An 8,479-nucleotide genomic window follows, 5' to 3' on the forward strand; every position below is an offset into this window, starting at 1 on the left:
TTTGTCTGATATGAGAATTGCTCCTCCAGCTTTCTTTTGATTTCCACTTGCATGGAATATCTTTTTCCATCCCCTCACTTTCAGTCTGTATGTAACCCTAGGTCTGAAGTGGGACTCTTGTAGACAGCATATATATGGGTCTTGTTTTTGTGTCCATTGAGCCAGTCTAAGTCTTTGGTTGGAGCATTTAATCCATTTACATTTAAGGTAATTGTCGATATGTTATGTTCCTTTTACTATTTTCTTAATTGCTTTGGGTTTGTTATTGTAGGTCTTTTCCTTCTCTTGTGTTTCCTGCCTAGAGAAGTTCTGTTAGCATTTGTTGTAAAGCTGGTTTGGTGGTGCTGAATTCTCTTAGCTTTTGCTTGTCTGTAAAATTTTAATATCTCTGTCGTATCTCAGTGAGATCCTTGCTGGGTAGAGTAATCTTGGTTGTAGTTTTTTCCCTTTCATCATTTTAAATATGTCCTGCCACTCCATTCTGGCTTGCAGAGTTTCTGCTGAAAGATCAGCTGTTAACCTTATGGGGATTCCCTTGTATGTTATTTGTTGTTTTTCCCTTGCTGCTTTTAATATTTTTTTTTTGTATTTAATTTTTGGTAGCTTGATTAATATGTGTTGGCATGTTTCTCCTTGGATTTATCCTGTATGGAACTCTCTGTGTTTCCTGGACTTGATTAACTATTTCCTTTCCCGTATTAGGGAAGTTTTCTACTATAATCTCTTCAAATATTTTCTCCATCCCTTTCTTTTTCTCTTCTTCTTCTGGGACCCCTATAATTCAAGTGTTGGTGCATTTAATGTTGTCCCAGAGCTCTTGAAAGTGTCCTCAATTCTGTACATTCTTTTTCTTTATTCTGCTCTGCAGTAGTTATTTTCACAATTTTTTTTTTTTTTTTCAGTACGCGGGCCTCTCATTGTTGTGGCCTCTTCTGTTGTGGAGCACAGGCTCTGGACGCACAGGCTCAGCGGCCATGGCTCATGGGCCCAGCTGCTCTGCGGCATGTGGGATCTTCCCGAATTGGGGCATGAACCCGTGTCCCCTGCATTGGCAGGTGGACTCTCAACCACTGTGCCACCAGGGAAGCCCTATTTCCACTATTTTATCTTCCAGGTCACTTATCTGTTCTTCTGCCTCAGTTATTCTGTTATCGATTCCTTCTACAGAATTTTTAATTTCATTTATTGTGTTGTTCATCATTGTTTGTGTGCTCTTTAGTTCTTCTATGTCCTTGTTAAACATTTCTTATATTTTCTCCATTCTATTTCCAAGATTTTGGATCATCTTTACTATCATTACTCTGAATTAGTCACTTATCTGTTCTACTGCCTCAGTTATTCTGTTATCGATTCCTTCTACAGAATTTTTAATTTCATTTATTGTGTTGTTCATCATTGTTTGTGTGCTCTTTAGTTCTTCTATGTCCTTGTTAAACATTTCTTATATTTTCTCCATTCTATTTCCAAGATTTTGGATCATCTTTACTATCATTACTCTGAATTCTTTTTCAGGTAGACTGCCTATTTCCTGTTTATTTGTTTGGTCTGGTGAGTTTTTGCCTTGCTACTTCATCTGCTGTGTGTTTCTCTGTATTCTCATTTTGCTTAACTTACTGTGTTTGGGGTCTCCTTTTCGCAGGCTGCAGGTTCATAGTTCCTATTGTTTTTGGTGTCTGCCCCCAGTGGCTAAGGTTAGTTCAATGGGTTGTGTATGTTTCCTGGTGGAGGGGACTGGTGCCTGTGTTCTGGTGGATGAGGCTGGATCTTGTCTTTCTGGTGTATAGGACCATGTCCGGTGATGTGTTTTGGGGTGTCTGTGACCTATTATGATATTAGGCAGCCTCTCTGCTAATGGGTGGGGTTGTGTTCCTGTCTTGTTAGTTGTTTGGCATAGGGTGTCAGCACTGTAGTTTTCTGGTCGTTGAGTGGAGCTGGGTCTTAATGTTGAGATGGAGATCTCTGGGAGAGTTTTTGCAGTTTGATATTCCATGGAGCCGGGAGGTCTTTGGTGGACCAATATCCTGAACCCAGCTTTCCCACCTCAGAGGCCCAGGCTTGACACCTGGCTGGAGCACCAAGACCTTGTCAGCCACACAGCTCAAAATATAAGGGGGAGGAAAAAAAGAAAGAATAAAATAAAGTTATTAAAATAAAAAAATATTATAGATTAAACAAATTAAAAATAATAAAAAATGGAAAAAAAGAAAAAAACAGAAAGAAAGGAAGAAGAGAGCAAACAAACCAAAGAACAAATCCACCAATGATAGCAAGCACTAAAAACTATAGTAAAAGAAAAAAAATGGACAGAGAGAACCCTAGGACCTAGAAATGGTAAAAGCAAAGTTATAATGACAAAATCACACAAAGAAGCAAACACACACTCACAAAAAGAGAAAAAGGAAAAAAATATGTATATCTTTTGGGAAGTCTGAGGTCTTCTGCCTGTGTTCAGTAGGAATTGTTCCACATGTAGATGTATTTCTGATGTATTTGTGGGGAGGAAGATGATCTCCACCTCTTACTCCTCCGCCATCTTGAACGTCATTCTATTCTATTCTATTCTATTCTTCTATTCAATTCTATTCCATTCCACTCTGTTCTTTCAATTAAGAAGAGCTGCTGGCCATTACACATTACTCTGATGTGATAGACCACTAATGTGTTACAACTGGTGGTTTGTAAAATACTGTAATCTACAGCATTTGGCATTGGGTCACAATATGAAAATTGTCCATTTGTTTTTAATTCAGCATGGCTGGAAAGTGATTAAAAGGCATTAATAAAAATCTCTGCTCCCTGATCCATCCACTTTCTGATCTAACGAATCGTCCTTTAAAAATCACTCTGAACTTCATGAAGGGACATCCCCCTTTCTCTTACTTGGCTGAATGGGAGTCAAGAGGACCAGCTCTTCTCCGAGCTCTGCCACTAAATGTGAGACCCTGCACAGGACCCACCTCAGCCTCTTTTCTCTAGTCTGTAAAATAATAATATTATTAACAGTTAAGATGTTTCTAGTGACTATGTGCTAGTCACTATTCTAAGTGTTTTATGTACACAAATTCATTGACTCCTCACTGTAAATCTGTGAGTGAGATGCTGTGTTTGCTGTGACATTATAGCTGTGGAAGTAAAGCCCAGGAGAGGTTTTGCTAAGGTCTATGTGCTGAGGCTGTAGACCTACAACGGGAGAGCCAGGATTTGTGCCTGGGCAGCCTGTACCATTATTTTACACCACCTAGTTGGGGCTCATTAAAATAGGTGATCTCCCAGGTCTTCCTCAAATCTGACTTTCTGTATTTCTCCTTGTCATGGTGGTTGGGAGTTTCTCAAAGATTCAAATTAACCTCCTTGTAGCTTTTTGGAAAATGTCTGTGATATATGGCCCTAGAGCATTATTACTTCTATAAGATAAACCCCAACCAATGTTTCTTATTCTAGGAAGAGGTGTCTGTGTGTGTGTGTGTGTGTGTGTGTGTGTGTGTGTGTGCACGCATAGGTGGTCAGGGAACATGGAAGGGAAGGAAGCTGGTAGAATCACCCAAGCAGGTTTCTTGTTTCACCCTTCACATCCATACCCCTGATGTCCACATCAGGGGCTTGGTAGAAGCAGGCATCACGAAACTGTAACTATTACTGGTAAGAGCAGATGTAGAGAGGACATAGGGAGGCCTGCCTTCCTGATGGGGCCTGTGCCTGTGCAGGAAGTAGGAGGTTAGGAAACGCAGGCAGTGTCTGAAGGATCCAGGACACCAAGTGTCAACACAATGGCCAGGTGTGTGCTCAGGGGTGATGGGAGACAAGGTTAGGGCTGGGCTGCAGCAGGCCTTGAATGCTGGGAGAAACTAAGATGCTTATAGAAGAGACCTTTAGCAGCTAAAATCATAATTTCAGGTATTATTGTGTTACACTCCGAAAGCATTATTCTGGGCAAATTGGGCACTACCTAATGTTGCTAAAATATGAACTAACTTCTAAGAGAGGGTGAAGCAATCCCCAGCAGCCATTTGAACCTTGAAAAAAATGCAGCAAGGGAATCATAGTGTTGGCTCTGCCCAATCATAAAAATGCATCTCACAGGGAAGGAATCCATATTTATTTGATGCTCTATTTAAACAAATATCGAATAATAAAATCCTCATGGAAGAGACAGGGTTCTCTCCCTCAACCCTTTCAGGACCACTGTGGGAAAATAAATCTGTCAAGGGTCACGTTTAAATAAAGGGAATGTAGATTAGTTTCACGTGGTAAGGTTTTTGGTTTTCTTAAAGAGGAAAATATAAGGGTTAATTCATTTGGTGCTTTAATTAGGATCAATGTGAAAGGAAAGTTGTTTTTTTTTTTTTGCGGTACGCGGGCCTTTCACTGCTGTGGCCTCTCCCGTTGTGGAGCACAGGCTCCGGACGCGCAGGCTCAGCGGCCCAGCCGCTCCGCGGCATGTGAGATCTTCCCGGACCGGGGCACGAACCCGTGTCCCCTGCATCGACAGGTGGACTCTCAACCACTGCGCCACCAGGATAACCCGAAAAGAAAGTTTTAAAACGTGCTTCAGTCCGCAATGGCAGCTAGTTAAAGGAGAAAACTAGAAAGAGTGAGTGATGGAATGAGGAAGAATAAAACAAAAGGCAGGGAGAAAGAGAAGGTGGCGGGGATGAGAAGAGAGACTCAGGCACCAGGAGTGGAGATAGAAAGAGTCGATCACTGAGCTGGGCAGACAGAAAGAGTCGATCACTGAGCTGGGCAGGAAGAGCTCAGGGTGAAAGGGGCTGTGATCCGAAAGTCTCAAAGAGGCAGGAGTGGAAATAACTGAAGGCAAAGTGAAATGATCTTATTTAACGACAAAAAAAAGGAGGAATTTAAGAATGTTCCCATGCTATAGTTGAAGAGGTGAAGAAGGGCTGGATTTTACTCCAAAAAAAAAACTAATACGATTTTCCATTTGACGTTTGTGTAGATAGGTATAAATCCCCTCTTGGTTACTGGTATTAACAGGCTCTGTGTAAAGGGGTTAAAAGCTAAAATTGTCTACAAAACTATCTAGAAAGTTTTAAGCATACTATTTTACAAATGGGCATTTCTCGAATTGTTTTATTAAATCTTTGTACTTTTTTATAGTGGTAAAATATACTCAACAAAAAAGGGACCATTTGTAAGTGTACAATTCAGTGGCATTAAGTACATTCACATTGTTGCACAACCATCCCCATCATCCAACTCCAGAACTTTTGCGTCTTCTCAGGTTGAAACTTTGTATCCATTAAACACTAACTGGCCATTCCCCATTTCCCCCAGCCTCTGGCAACCTCTATTCTACTTTCTGTCTCTGTGCTTTGTTTTTTAAGACCAATTCACTATAAGTTGTAGCTGTGGCATTTCATAATCGTAGCATTTGAGAAGCAAAGTCATGGAGGGAAAGCTTTTTGAGGAAAGGTAGGGCTTACACTGATTTTTCAACTCTTAAATCCCATATTTATTAATTTCCAAATGAAGTTTCCACCATTTCTCACATTTAAAGTGTTCATTCAATTAATTCTAAATGAATAGGCAACAAATTTGTCTTTATTTTTAGTGATTCCTAGGAGTGGATACATTGAAGTATTTTCAAAAAGGACATGAAATTAAATTGTCATTACACCAAATCATTTCTATTTGACTAGAATCTATTGAAACTAGTTAGTGTAAGCTCATGCCCTAAATATTAAGAAAACATATGAAATTGTTTCTATAATGATTGAGAAAGCATTCACCACTTTTGATGGAGTAGTTAACCGTTCTTTGCCATTTCTATTACAAGCAAAGCCTGGAATATTAACAAACAGACAAGAGAGCAATAAACAACAGATACTGCGATCATTTAGCTAATTCTACCTAGAGTTCTGAAGCAAGAATAGATTATGATACATTGATAATAAACGTGACATTCTCAGCACATGTAAGTAAGCCCTGAATTTGAGAACATCTGTTTTCCCAGAGCCCTAGTAAATACACTTTTAACAGAGATCTCATGTAAAGTAGCCATATGCTTATAATTATCCAAATATTGTAGATCCCCTGTGTGAAATTTCACATCTTCGTTGCTTCTATTTTAATGTTGACAAAGTTGGTAGTAATTTTTAAAACCAAGTCTGATCCTAAACAGGAAAGACAATTTCCTATGTAATTATAATTTTCTATGCAAGATTTGGCAAAGATCAAATTGTTCGTAGAATTTAATCATCTTTACTCTCGTAAGCATCCTAGATGCTCATTTGAGAATTCACTTTGCTCAATTTAAGTATCCCAATAGCTACTAGCGAACTGCAATGTGTTTTTAATCTAGATGATTTGGACAAACATAAAACATGTCGAATCATTATAGAAGAAAAGTGTTGCCACAGATTCACAGTGAAATACAGTAAAAGCTCACTATGTCAAACAAATTTAGCCTTTTTTAGAGAAGTTACTTAACAAAAGAAGTTCTTAAGAGAATATGAGAGCTGGTTAGATTGAAGTTTTAAAATGTAATTCCAGAGCGAAAGCATAAAGATTGAGAAATAGTAAAATTACCAGGGAATTATCTGATATTTAAAAAACCCAAGTGGTTGAGTAATTAATGGTCACCGTACTTACATACATCTGTAATAAGAATTTACATAAGTTGTTGTATATAATCTGCATAAAACCCCAGAGGGACGTATTTTTACCTCCATCTGAGGTGCCAAACCTAAAAGTAGAAGGTTTTGAGTTCATATAGCTAAGAAGTGACAGAGCTGGGATTCTAATCATCTGCTCCAAACCCCTCCTCTTTCATTGGCATCTATGGTATACAAGGAGTCTACAGTCTGCTTCATCCTGATATGGCTTTTGTCTCCTTTCCAGGTTCGAAACGGGCCCAGCCCTTTTTATTTTTAGAAATCTGGCCAGATTAGCCACAATTTAACCTGATATGACTAGGCGATTAAATACACCTTGTTCGCACGGGGAATGAAAATTATTTGCTCATTAGGAATGAGAATCATTCATTTAAGAATAAAGTTGTATACTGTGTGTTTCCTTTACAACTTTCCCTCAAAAATCAAAGCATTTCTTGAAGTTCTTGGCAGGTAGCTTGTCCCTATTTCATGGTGAAGACCAATGGTTCTCAAACTTCAGACTGTATTAGAATCCGCTCAAGGGCTTCTTAAAGTATAGATCTCTGGACCCCAGTTTCTGATCCCGTAGATCTGGGGTGAGACCTAAGAATCTGCATTTCTAATAAATTTCCCGGTGATGTTGAGGCAGCTGGTCCAGGGGCCACCCTTCAAGAACCACTGGTGTTGGCAAACTACACCATGGCTGGATATCTGCGTGCCCCGTGGTGCAACCAAACAAGGAGAACAGTGATTTGGTCGTTTTGACACCCCTGGTGAGTCTTCATGCTTCTTTCAATACCCAGAACTGGAACTCGAATTCCCTGTCAAACTCAGTACCATCACACTGGTGCCAGGCATGGGGCTGACCTACCGAAAGTCTGAGTCACACCCATTCAGCTGATAGAGTGGGGAAACAGAAGCCCAGAGAGGTTATATGTGTTATATTATCGGGCACAAACTCTTCATTCCATCTCATTTAACTTGTCTGTGAAGCATCCTGCGAAAGAATGGGAGTACCAAAGCACACAGAGCAAGGGGCATAATAGGTCTCAATATTACATCGGGGAAGCAGGAGGAATTAGGCGCGGGTACCTCCCAGGCTAAGTTGTGAAGGAGCAGTTTTCTCTTCACGTGCACCCTTTCCTAAGAGCCCTTTTTTTTTGCCTCTTCCTCTGCCTCTCCAGAGCAGTCCTCACCTTTCTTCCTGTCGCTCAGGACTCCATTCATTTTTCACCCTTGACCCCTTTCGAGGAAGATTACTCAGTACTCCAAGCGTTTTTTTCTTTTATGAGGGACTTTTTCTTGCAGATGAAGTTGTATGAAAAGGTCCAAAACATACAGCAGGGCTGCTCAGCTTGGAGAAAGTGTGGGACACAGGAACCTCACCTGGTAGGTTTCCTCTTCATTCCTCTTGCCGAAAGTTCTAGAAGCTCAAAGAAACAGACTTTTAAACCCACTGCTCTACTCCTTTTTGTCCTTAGCCTTCTTTTAATCAAAACCTGCCAATCTTAAGTCTCATTTCCCTTGGACCATATAGGTGTCAACTAGTTAATGTTCTCAGGTTATCAGTTTGTCAATTTATTCGGAATAGTATAATAGTGGTAGTAAAGTATGAATAGGGATCACATCCAAGAACATTTTTGTTTTAACTGGGACCTTATGAAAACAGTACTGCAAACTAAAGAAATGATTTCATTTGTGCAAATTTCAGGTGTTAGACTACCTTCCTAGGATATATTTCCAGAGACTTTACAGAATGGTTACGTCATACTAAAAGTTAAATTATTATTTATTTATTTATTTTAATTGAAGTATAGTTGATTTACAATGTTGTGTTAATTTCTGCTGTATAGCAAAGAGACTCAGTT

The sequence above is a fragment of the Neophocaena asiaeorientalis genome, unplaced genomic scaffold (assembly GCF_003031525.2).
Source record: "Neophocaena asiaeorientalis asiaeorientalis breed wild unplaced genomic scaffold, Neophocaena_asiaeorientalis_V1.1 scaffold29, whole genome shotgun sequence".
In the NCBI taxonomy this organism is placed as follows: domain Eukaryota; kingdom Metazoa; phylum Chordata; class Mammalia; order Artiodactyla; family Phocoenidae; genus Neophocaena; species Neophocaena asiaeorientalis.